Genomic DNA, 12,208 nt, shown 5'->3' on the forward strand with positions numbered 1-12,208 from the left:
TTCGCGTAAACTGATTTTGATTTATTGTCTCTGTATAATGTGTGCTGCTGTTATGTAAAGTACTGTGACACCTTACACTGATATGAGTAGTGCTATACAACGAATGGAATGGGTATGAGAGAGGGGCAACGGAGAGATAAGGGGCACTAGTGGAGGGTGGCAGTGAGGGAATACCAGAAAGAGGTCATGGGGTGGGGGGAGCTACGGAGAGATGAACGGTGTGGGTGGCAGACAGTGAGGGAGGGTGGCAGTGAGGGAGTCAGAGGAGGAGGTCACGGGGTGGGGGGGAACTACAGAGAGCTGAGGGGCACTAGTGGAGAGTGGCAGTGAGGGAAACCGAGGTGGAGGTCATGAGGTGGGGGAACTACAGGAGAGATGAGGGGTACTAATGGAGGGTGGCAGTGAGGGAAGCCAACGAGGATGTCATGGGGCAGGGGGAACTACAGAGCAATGAGGGGCAATAGTGGAGGGTGGCAGTGAGGGAATCTGAGGAGGAGGTGGGTCACAGGCTGGAAGGGAACTAGAGAGATGAGGGGCACTGGTGGGGGTGGCAGTGAGGGAATCCGAGGAGGAGGTCACTGGGTAGGGGGGGAACTACAGAGAGATGAGGGGCGCTAGTGAAGGGAGCAGTGAGGGAATCCGAGGAGGTGGTCACGGGATGGAGGGGAAACTACAAACAGATGAGGGGCGCTGGTGGAGGGAGCGGTGAGGGAATCTGAGTAGGTCATGGGGTGGGGGGCTACAGAGAAATGAGGGGCACTAGTGGAGGATGGCAGTGAGGGAATCTGAAGAGGAGGTCATGGGGTGGGGGGGCTACAGAGAAATGAGGGGCACTAGTGGAGGATGGCAGTGAGGGAATCCGATGAGGGGGTCATGGGGTGGGGGGAAACTATGGAGTGATGAGGGGTGCTGGTGAAGGTTGGCAGTGAGGGAATCTGAGGAGGAGGTCATGGGGTGTGGGAGCTACGGAGAGATGAGAGGCACTGGTGGAGGGTGGTAGTTAGGGAGTCTGAGGAGGAGGCCATGAGGGGGAGTGGCTCGGAGAGATGAAGAGCACTGTTGGAGGGTGGTTGGTAAGTTATCTACAGAGAAAGAGGTCAAAAAGACTTTTGTACCAGCACTAAAGCCGGCCCTGTCAGGGCCTTTCTGTTTTTGTTTATTTAATTAACAGTCATGTGATTAGGACAACTGTAGAGCATACTTTAACATGCATGCTGATTACATTTACTGCTATATTCAATGTTTCAAATTTGAAGGTGATTTTACTTTTGTTTTTTACTGGGAATAATGAAAGTGGAACTGAATGGTGGCTGATATGGGGCTGGGTCCCAAGGTCAGCTGTGAGATAAGGTGTAATGTAGAGGGGTGGTAGAAAAGTGGATCATCAAGTCTGTAAGGGAGTGCGCTGCACAGTCAGGGGTCAGGTGGAGGTAGTAATGAAGAGGGTTTCTCCCTGAAGGCTCGCACAGAGGGAGCCCGAGTAGTCACTTGCTAGATACTCCCACCTTAGAAACCTCCTCTTCCCATCAAAGGGACATTACATGGAAGAAAAGCACTTTTTTAGAGTGATAACATTTAGAAAGAGAGTGTGTTTTACTGTACCTTGTAAGACTAAGGAGACATAAGGGCGGTCAACTATGCTGATGACACGCAACTGATTGTTTCCCTGGAGGGGTATCATGCGGACTCCTTAACTATTTTTCAAAAATGTATGACAGAAATGGTGTCTTGGCTGAAAAATAATGCTTTGCAATTTAATAGTACTAAAACTGAGATTCTGCACTGTGCAGTGGGCAAAGTGCCGCAGGCTCTGCCTTCTAATTTTTGGTCTCTTCCCCTGGTCACACCTCTGGTCCCTGTGAAGCTGAGTCTGGAGTCACATGTTAATAAAGTGGCCTCGAACTGCCATATGATCATCAGAGGCCTACGCAAGGTTTTACCACTTCTTCCCTCTGTTCACTCATAAGCTTGATAAAGGATCCATTTTGCCCTTTAGGAGCAGGTCCATTGCACAATAACCCAGGCCTGTGAGGTGCAGCACTCGTAGATATTTCAGGCAAGAGTTCTCAAAATGCATTTGTGAGAAAATTCAAGCAGGGGCCCCACTGTTTCTCAAACTGTTGTGGCTGGTGGTTTACTGTAGCTGAGATCTTCTCCATGATCAGGGTGTGGTACAGCTTGTGAAGCCAGTCGATATCTTCCGGCATGTTGCCCACACCCCAATGACCGTTCACTGTTTGCATGTGAATTACAGATGCGCACATTGTAGACGTTGAAACAGCTGGGCGGAAAATGAGAAGCTACAGAAAGTCCCAGAGCCATTAGCACATGTAAAATGTTTTTAGATACACATTGTTCATACTGACTGCTGAGACATGGTTAGCTAAGTCCTTGTTGGCCTCAGATTCCTCCAAATTAAAATTAAAAGTTGTGCACTGTTGCACTTTACATTAGATGCTTTATTTTAGCACTATTTACAAAACTCAGGATATAAAAATCATTTAATGTTTGCACATTGTCTTGTACACTTTTTACTCTGAACCTTTGCACAATTGTTTGAAGTTAAGTGCGTTTTTAAATGTCTTTATGCTATTTTATATGAAGAATAAATTGGTTATATTTAAATTCATGTTTTGTGCTCGACATTTCATTTTTTAGTGTTCTCTGTAGGAATGTCTGTGTTTTGTGACTGTGTATCTTGGTGCTCTTAAGGTAATCATTTACTATGCTTTAAAAGTTAATACAATCCAATATGTAATGAAAAATGTGTTGAAAAATACTTTTTTTTTTGGTCTTTCTGTCTCCCAAATTTCTTGTGTGGGGGGGGGACAAGTTCAACCCCCCCAAACTCCCCCTAATAGTGGTTGCTCACTGCGCTTGCTCGCTACACACCATGTGGGGGCTGGTCTCACTTTTATTTCTCTCTGATTTACTACTCGTGCCTATTTTTGGTGCTCTCTGAAAGAATGTCTATGGGTACATATGACTGGGTGGGTAACCTGGTGCTCTTGAAGGTCATCATCTACTATTTACTGTGGTTTGAAAGTTGATACAATTGAATATGTAATGAAAAATGTGCTGTAAAATTCACCATTTTGGTCGGTTGTTTTCCAAAATTTTCTTGGGGGGAGAACCCCCCCAAAGCCCCCAAGTAGCAGTCGGGCTCGCTCGCTGCGCTCGCTCGCTACGCCCTGGACGGGGGGCTGGTCTGCCAAATTTGACGGGGGGCTGGTCTGCCAAATTTTGCCAGGGCTGATTTCAGTTCCCAGTCCGGCCCTGTTTTTATATAACTTATTTGCTAAATGTATTCCATTCTGGCTTATACTGTACAAATGCTGTAAGAGAGAAAAGAAAGTACAAGAAAAGAGAAATAATAGAAACCTGCCACCACATTAAAATGCCTTCACTTAAAAAAAAAAAAAAGTATATCCTTTTTGGGAATGAAAAACATTGGACTCTGGTTGAACACGTGACAAACTATTTGGTTAAGTTATCAATAAACTTTTTGAAAACTCGTACTAGAAGCAATGGATACAAAGAATAAAAAAATATTGCTGTAGTAAAAGTTGTAATTTTCGTAAACATCAGCAAAATCATTTACAAGTCTGCAATTCTGTAAAGATAATGATATTTTCACACCTGGGAGCAGTACTTGAAATAGAAAATCAGAAGCGGAGCTACTCTGTAGCAGAGTACCTGCTGTTTCTGAGAAGTGCCGGTACTCTCTAATTAAAAGTATTACGTTTCTATTGAAAAGTGAAAGTATTCTCCCTCTCAAAATGAACAAGCATTGGCATAGCCAATAGGTCTCGCCTTTGGGACCTTATAAGTGTTTAGCCATGCAACAGTTGCATAACTAAATACTTATAAGGTCCCAAAAGCGAGACCTATTGACTATGCAAAGCGGCCGTGCGGCCGTTAAAGTGAAAGTGATTGCAATCACGATCAAACATCAAAGCGGCCGTGCGGCCGCGAAAGTGAAAGTAATCGCGTAAAGCGCGGCGCGCGCGCCCGCGCACATGCACTGTAGCTCTAGGCTGGCCTGGTAGCACTTTTTGGAGCCCTCTCAATAAGTCTCGCCAGACCATCGCATGCGCTGGGTCAGGCGAGACCTAAAAAGGGCTGGTACTCCGTACCGGACAGTACCGGGCCATTTAAAGCACTGCCTGGGATAGAAGGGGAATGAATTTTAGCGTCAAGACAGCACGTCTTCAATTCACATAGAGATAAGCTGACATTGCACATCACTGAGTTACATTTTTCACCCAGTGGCGTAGCAAGACATTTGCCCGTCTGTGGCGGTCCCTGCGTTTGGCGCCTCGCGAAGGCCACAGGTAAGAGTGGGGGTGGGTGCTGGGGATCCCTGCTTTTGCCGGCCGGGACAGGTGCAGGTAAGAGCACTGCTCTCAAAACTCGTGCTGCCCAGGGTGGATTGCTCCCCCACCCGCCCCTTGCTACACAACTGTTTTCACCTGCACAAAGTCATGCTTGGAAGTGGTAAAAGCACAAGCAACATATGTGTCAGACTGTGCTCTTGCATGACTGCTACTGCACTCAGCCTGAGGTTAATCCTGGCTCTGATTTTAAGGCTACCACTGACCCTGTACTTAACCCGAACTCTAACCCTTGGTTAAAGGTGACCCTAAACCTAGCGCCAATCCAAAACCTCGACTCTAAAACTAACTTTAATCCTAAACCCTGAACTTAAATCTAACGTGTCTGTGTTGTAACATTGTGCAATTGTGATAAAAAGGCATAATGTGTGTATATCTCTGACTATGTGCCATGTGATCATTGGTCTCATACGCAAATAAGGTAAATAAGAGAATTTCTGTCAATCTTATAGACCTATATCCCTTCTCAACGTGGAGATTAAAATCCTCACTAAGAGCCTTCTGTAGGTAAATTACATTTACCGATTCTTAAATACCGAATTTTACCGATTCGGTATTTATGAATCGGTAAATGTAATGTAGGTAAAAAAATACCGATTCGGTAAGTGTTGGTATTTTAGAATCGGTGTTTACCGATTCGGTAATGGTAACCTGTATCTCATTGATTCCTATGGGCCAGGAGGCCCATAGGAATCAATGGGAATCCAGTTACCATTACCGAATCGGTAAATACCGAATCGGTAATGGGGGGAGCTCAATCAAGGGTGGCAGGGTGTCACATTGACACCCTGTTGCACCCCTGATTCCTGCATGTGTGCACATGTGGCACACATACATGCCCTGAGGGCATGTGTGTCTGCCACATTGCACACATCTAAGGGCCAAATAATGCGTTAACAGAGACATTCGTCATTTACCACCAACTTTCAGTTGGTGGTAAATAACGAATCCCCACACCCACCACACACTCCCCCTACATCTCATTTCTGTATTCGGTATTTACCGAATCGGTAAAATTACCGATTTGGTAATTTTACTGATTCGGTAAATTACCGAATACAGAAATGATCCCCCTACATCTCAAAAGCCTAAATACCGGTCGGTAACGGTATATTTACCGAAAATCGTCCGTTACCGACCGGTATTGGGCTACCTACATATGGCCCTAAATTTCTTGCAAATAAACTGTTTCTCAGGCATTCTTCCTTCATCAGGATTTATACACCATAGGGCTACAATACTGAACATATTCTGCCTTTGTAACTGCGTGGACTGTTTGAGATCCTTAAACGGACCACTAACATTTTGGCCGCTCATTGCCAAAAAGACATTTGACTCCGACAAATGGCGTTTACTGTTCAGTGTCCTGCAGGCAATGGGTGTATGTCCTCAATTTCTGTCTAGATTCTTCCTAACTTAATTGATTACCACTCCTGCAGTCCGTATTGGCAGAATATTGTTGGAAACATTTTAGCTGGGTGTAATTACCAGTAAGAGGTGCCCCCTGTCTCCTCTTCTGTTCACTCTGACAGTGGAAACTTTGGCCTTTTATATCCAATAATATTCAAAAATATGTTAGGGTTTACCCACGTCACCCTCCTATGCCTGGGTAAGGAACTACAAAAGTAGAAAAAAGAAATTGACATGGAGGGAATGATATCTATATCCACTAAATCATAGGGAACATCATTATACCCCATTAGCTGTACACAGTCCTATTGTTATTCATGAGAACCTCATTCAAAAAACTGTACACATACCACAGAGACATTTTCTGAAAAAAATAATCATTGTTTTTGTTTTTGTTTTAAAACATACAAACATGTATATGCAAAAACATTTACATCACAAACAAACACAAACCAAATTCATTAGTTACCTATACCCACTTGATTAAAAAATAATCAGTATTTACAGACTAAATCAAGGCAATACACTGTAAGGTACTCCTCTATGCACACGAGGTTACTACACCTCTAAAGACATAATTTCAAGTGTGCTTCAACCATAAGAAATACTATTGATTCCAGGCGGACTCCTCTCATCAAAAATTGTCAACGATTTCATGTTTCGGCCCTCACTTTCATCTGGGCCTCCTCAGAACAACAGTAAGGGAAGCAACCTAAATAAATCCAAAAATATAACATTTGTACAAAAAACAGGGTCACTGTCCATATAGTCACGCATGGCATGCTGGACACAAATTGTGCGGGGAGACGTCTCACCGAAAAGTTAGAGATGAAATCATGAACGGTAAGGATAAACAACACCTCAACCTCAACCTCAACACCTCAACCTAAGTGACTACAAAGTATACCACTTCCAACGGGCCCACGTGCACCACGGTCAAAAAGAGACAGAGTAATCTATGTGTCACTGGTGTGTGAAAGTAAGAACAAATGTATATGTCACACATAATGCACTCACGTGAAGCAAACAATGATTAATAACTGTGAACTTCTTGGCAACTCAATCTGTCTTGTGGCAACTTCCAATGGACCAAACCACTGGTTCCATCACCTATAAGTGGCAGTAAAAACATGTCGCTGATGGATATCATATCCCAATGTGGTACCGTCCGGATATTAAGGGAAATTGATGATCTTAATGAAAAAAGATTCTTCTTTAAATCCAACTTTTCCAAAGAAGAACAAATTGCACACAAAAATCTGGCTGAAAACCCCCTTACAGTTATTAAACCCACTGATGAGGGTGGGGGGATTGTCCTGTGGGACAGTGACGATAGAAACAAAGTGATAGTGAATCAGTAAAATAACCAAGAACACTATCGTCCCATCATTGATAATCTTACCTCACGCCTTAAAGCCCAAATTTTGCATCTTACAACACAGGCTTTAGATGAGGGATATATTTGCAAAAAAGAATATGATTATCTCAGTACTACTTCACAGAAAATACCTAACATCTATGTGCTGCCTAAAGTACATAAAAATGCACAACAACCTCCAGGTCGGCCGATTATTTCGGCGTGTGGGTCATTGTTGGAGCCTTTGGCGAAATACAGTGATTTAATGTCCTTCGTAGCCCAGACTAAGGCATATATTAGGGACACAATGGACTTGATCTCGAAAATCGAGAATTCAATGTTTGATAGTGATCAACAGTTGTTGGTCACATTCGATATTGAAAGTCTATACACCAACATTCCTCAAGAGGAGGCGCTTGTTGTCCTGAGTATGGTCTTAGATAAAAGACCTAGACCACATATGGTGCCCACTGATTTTATTGCAGCCCTAGCCAGGATATGCCTCAAAAACAACTTTTTCGCCTTTAAAGAAGACCTGTATTTACAGGCCAAAGGTGTGGCAACGGGGTGTTGCTTTGCCTCGGAAATTGCCAATTTGGTGATGGATTCTTTTGAGACACAACATATTTTTCATGACGCCACCCACTTTAAATCGCACATCACACGGTGGGTGTGATTTATCGATTATATTTTTATGATATGGACCGGGAATCAGGAATCCCTTGAACAATTTCATATCTGGCTAAACTCACGCTCGCAAGATCTTAAGTTTTCCATATCCTCGAGTGAAACCAAAATAAACTTTTTAGATGTATGGATAATTAACAACAGTGGGAGCCTAGAGGTAAGCCTTTACACCAAGTCCACTGATCGCAACACTTTGTTGCAATTTACCAGTGGACACCTTAGAACTCTTAAGGAAAACTTGCTATACGGGCAGTTTTTTAAGAATTCAGCGAAATTGTTCTAATAAAATTGATTACTTCAACAATGTAGAGATTTTACAACAAAAGTTATGTGACAGAGGCTACCCTAGGAAGCTGGTTAGAGCAGTACTTAAATGAGCATGGTTTACCCCACGAGAAAATCTATTGACTCCAAGGACCAAACAGGAGTCTAACCAAATGATATGTGTTCTTACATATAACCCAAAGGCAAATAAAGTGAAGCAAATCATTTGCGGAACTGGAGGTTGGTAAAACATTTGAATGTTCCAAAGCCCCTCTTTTTGTTCCGTGAAGGAAAACCTATGCCAACATCTAGTGAAGGCTTCATGCACACAACAACCAAAGAAAGATTTGAGAAGTATGTTGGGTCTTCCACCTGTCTTGGGACACTTTAGGTGCAATAACTGTGCTGCCTGTCCATATAATAATGACTCAAAATGTGTCATGTTGAATAATAAAAATAAACATATCCAATACAGCTTTTCAAAGTGCATCATGAAAAATGTCATGTATTCTTTGACATGTATGTGTGGTAAGTTTTACATCGGGCAGACCACACAAGCAGTCAAAATGAGGTTGCTACAACATAAATCTCGAATACGCTGTAGGACACAGGAGGCGCCATTGGTGCAACACTTTGCAGAATGTAATCATAATGAGAACGATATTAGTTGGTCTGTTTTGTAGGTGGTGAAATCACAGAATAAAATAAGTGTACAGACAAACTTCAACCGTCTTGAGGCTCGCATGATTGAAAAATATCACACAGCAACAAATGGTCTGAATGACCGTGATGAAATTTGGGTATTGATTTAAGTAATGGGCATCTGTACTAACAGATATTGTTGGTAACAATTGATTCCATAGTTAATATGGGTACCTGTGAGGGAGTTTGAGGTGTATTCAATGTACATATATATTTAACCGGGTAATCTTTATGACACACACTGATTGATTGTTTATTTTATTATTTGACATTTTGTATGCACATCGCAATTATAACTCTCTGTATTATTGATATAAATACTTTACTTTGTATGAAGATGGATTAAAGAGCAGATTGTGAGTCCATTTTTTCACGCTGGCTATGCTGAATACATGAATTGGAGAGATGTCCCCGTTTATAATTTATAGAATTTCGATCATGGATGTTTTTTTTTTTTAACCAACCACCGAATCGCAGGGAGTTGATCTGTTGTTTTTTATTTTAGTCCTTCGTTTACTTTGGTGCAGTAAGCAACACGCAATCTCTAGGAAACCAGTTACTCAGTGAATAGTCCTTCGTCGCTGTTTACGTTTCTGATTACGTCACGATCACGTGGGTTGCTGGGTCTTCCCATGAAATTCAAACACGCCAGCATTTCTTTTGAAGTTCCTGCTGATTTGTTTCGAGCATGGACCGAAGGTTAATGGTACCGTTCTGATTGATGGCAGCGAGTATAGGTGAGAGCAGAATTGCTTTAGATTTATGCGAGCAAGGAGTACGAGCGTTTTTTTAAGTACGGTGATTGAGGCCATTTTTTCTATCTTTTACTGTGTCCGTAGTGAGGAAGGCTTGGCATTAACAAAGTGGAATAAGCATGACGTGGTTGGCATTTCAACCCGAGGCAACAAATAGAGGTAAGTGTACGAGCATGTGTAGTTCTATGCACGCTCATCTATTAGCGCTTGTGATAGTTAACACTGAGGCAACTCTTTCACTTTTTAAGTGAGGTAAATTCCCACGTATATAATACAACACGTGACCAGTGATAATACTACATAAAACAACAGACTGCTTGTTACCTCCATTTAAAGGTATGTAGGTACATTATTGTTTGTATAACTCTGTGTAGTAGACGGTACCATATTGGGATATGATATCCATCAGCGACATGGTTTTACTGCCACTTATAGGTGATGGAACCAGTGGTTTGGTCCATTGGAAGTTGCCACAAGACAGATTGAGTTGCCAAGAAGCCTACAGTTATTAATCATTGTTTGCTTCACGTCAGTGCATTATGTATGACGTATCCATTCTCTCTTACTTTCACACACCTGTGACACATAGATTACTCTGTCTCTTATTGACCGTGGTGCACGTGGGCGCGTTGGAAGTGGTATACTTTGTAGTCACTTAGGTTGGTCACCTAGCGGTTGAGGTGTTGTTTATCCTTACCCTGCATGATTTCATCTCTACCTTTTCGGTGAGACGTCTCGCCGCACAATTTGTGCCCAGCATGCCATGGGTGACTATACGGACAGTGACCCTGTTTTTTGTACAAATGTTATATTTTTGGATTTATTTAGGTTGGTTCCCTTACCCTTGTCATGAGGAGGCCCAGATGAAAGTGAGAGCCGAAACGCATCCGCGTCGACAGTTTTTGACGAGAGGAGTCCGCCTGGAATCAATAATATTTCTTATAGTTTAAGCACACTTGAAATTAGGTCTTTAGAGGAGTAGTAACCTTGTGTGCATAGAGGACTACCTTACAGTGTATTACCTTGATTTAGTCTGTAAACACTGATTATTTTTTAATCAAGTGGGTATTGGTAACTAATAAATTTGGTTTGTATTTGTTTGTGATGTAAATGTTTTTGTTTATAAATGTTTGTATGTTTTAAAAGAAAAACAAAAACAATGATTTTTTTTTTCAGAAAATGTCTCCGTGGTATGTGTACAGTTTTTTGAATGAGATTCTCATGAATAACAATAGGACTGTGTACTATTGATAGTGTAATATGATGTTCCCTATGATTTAGTGGATATAGACATCATTTCCTCCATGCCAATTTCTTTTTTCTACTTTTTAAATCCAATAAGACACCCAGTTGAGGAGATGTCACTGGAAGGAGCGGGCGAAGGATCATATATTCTTGTATGTGGAATATATTCCTTTTTCTTAGTAGATTTGATCTTCTCCATCCCTGGATTACTTGTTTGGGAAATACGGAATCTACTTAGCCTTCATTATAATTTGGGCAAAATTATTTTGTTTTTGAGGATGCAGAAGTGGACTTGGCAGATGCATTATAATGGACATGTCACTATGTGTGAGGGAGGATTTGACTGTTTGAGTATTGAGATGTTGAGAGATTAAATTCTTTTTATGACTGCAACCTTACCATAATATCTCTACTGAGATTTCCATTCATTGTGCAGATTATGCCATTTTGGGTCTCAGCGATGGTCTTCAGCCAAGCAGACAATGTATTATGTATGATCTTTTTTGTGGGATATTCAATCCCCTTGTATTGCGTAAGAGAAGCTGCATTGCTATACCTTTGACAGGGGTTTTGCTTTACCATATCTGAGAGGATACAGTCAGCCATCACACACATCCAGTGCTTTTGAACAATTGGTTTTACTCCCCCTTCGGTGAACCTTCTAATAAGTTAGATACATTGATAATGAGTTTGAAGACTTATCTACATTTCAACTCTTGGGGACAATGCTGAGGAACCTACCTGGGGCTATGGTTATTGTCAACAAGACGTCGGCCACAGCATCAAAATCACATGTATGGTCCAGCACAGTAATACAAGAAACTCCATTGTGGATGGGTACTGTGTTAAGGGAGAAGGTAGCATTGAAAGTATAATGCATGAGGGACCCAATAGGCATTTCTAAATTGGGTAATTTGATTGAGAACAAAGGAATTTAACTTTATTCTGGCTTACAGACTGCCTTTGAACAGACTGACCTACAGGAACAGTTCTGATACCTACAGGTCATTTATTAGAGAGCCAGGGGATAGACTGGCCAAGTGTGCAATATCATTCCCCTCTTACAGGTGAAAGTCATGAGGGAAAGCTGCGAAAGGAAGGGTCTAAGATGATAACTGGGACGAGGTACTCTTGTATTCCAGAGAGGTGGCTGTCCAGTCCTCCTTCAGACGGAAACAGTTAAACGTTGTACACAGAATATATCACTAAAGTGCAAGGCTCTGTGCAACGGGACTAATTGCCAGGCTTGCGTGAGTAACATGCCAGGCTAAACCAGGTATGTTTTTTGTACAATATGGGCTGCCTAGTGATACATACTTTCTATACTGCAGTCCATGGGAACTGATGGAAGCGCACAATTAGAATTATCTCTCAGTGTGGCTCTACCAGGAATT

The 12,208-nt window shown here is 42.1% G+C and overlaps 1 long non-coding RNA gene across 1 annotated transcript; it reads left to right on the forward strand.

The window, feature by feature from the left end:
* Window positions 1-9,401: 9,401 nt before the first annotated feature.
* LOC146834847 (uncharacterized) lies at window positions 9,402-10,752 on the forward strand. The gene is made up of 3 exons (XR_014960344.1): window positions 9,402-9,551; window positions 9,654-9,728; window positions 10,398-10,752. It is a non-coding gene; the product is annotated as an uncharacterized LOC146834847 (long non-coding RNA).
* The last annotated feature ends 1,456 nt before the right edge of the window (window positions 10,753-12,208 follow it).

The sequence above is a fragment of the Triturus cristatus genome, chromosome 4_2 (genome assembly GCF_964204655.1).
Source record: "Triturus cristatus chromosome 4_2, aTriCri1.1, whole genome shotgun sequence".
NCBI classification, from domain to species: Eukaryota; Metazoa; Chordata; class Amphibia; order Caudata; family Salamandridae; genus Triturus; species Triturus cristatus.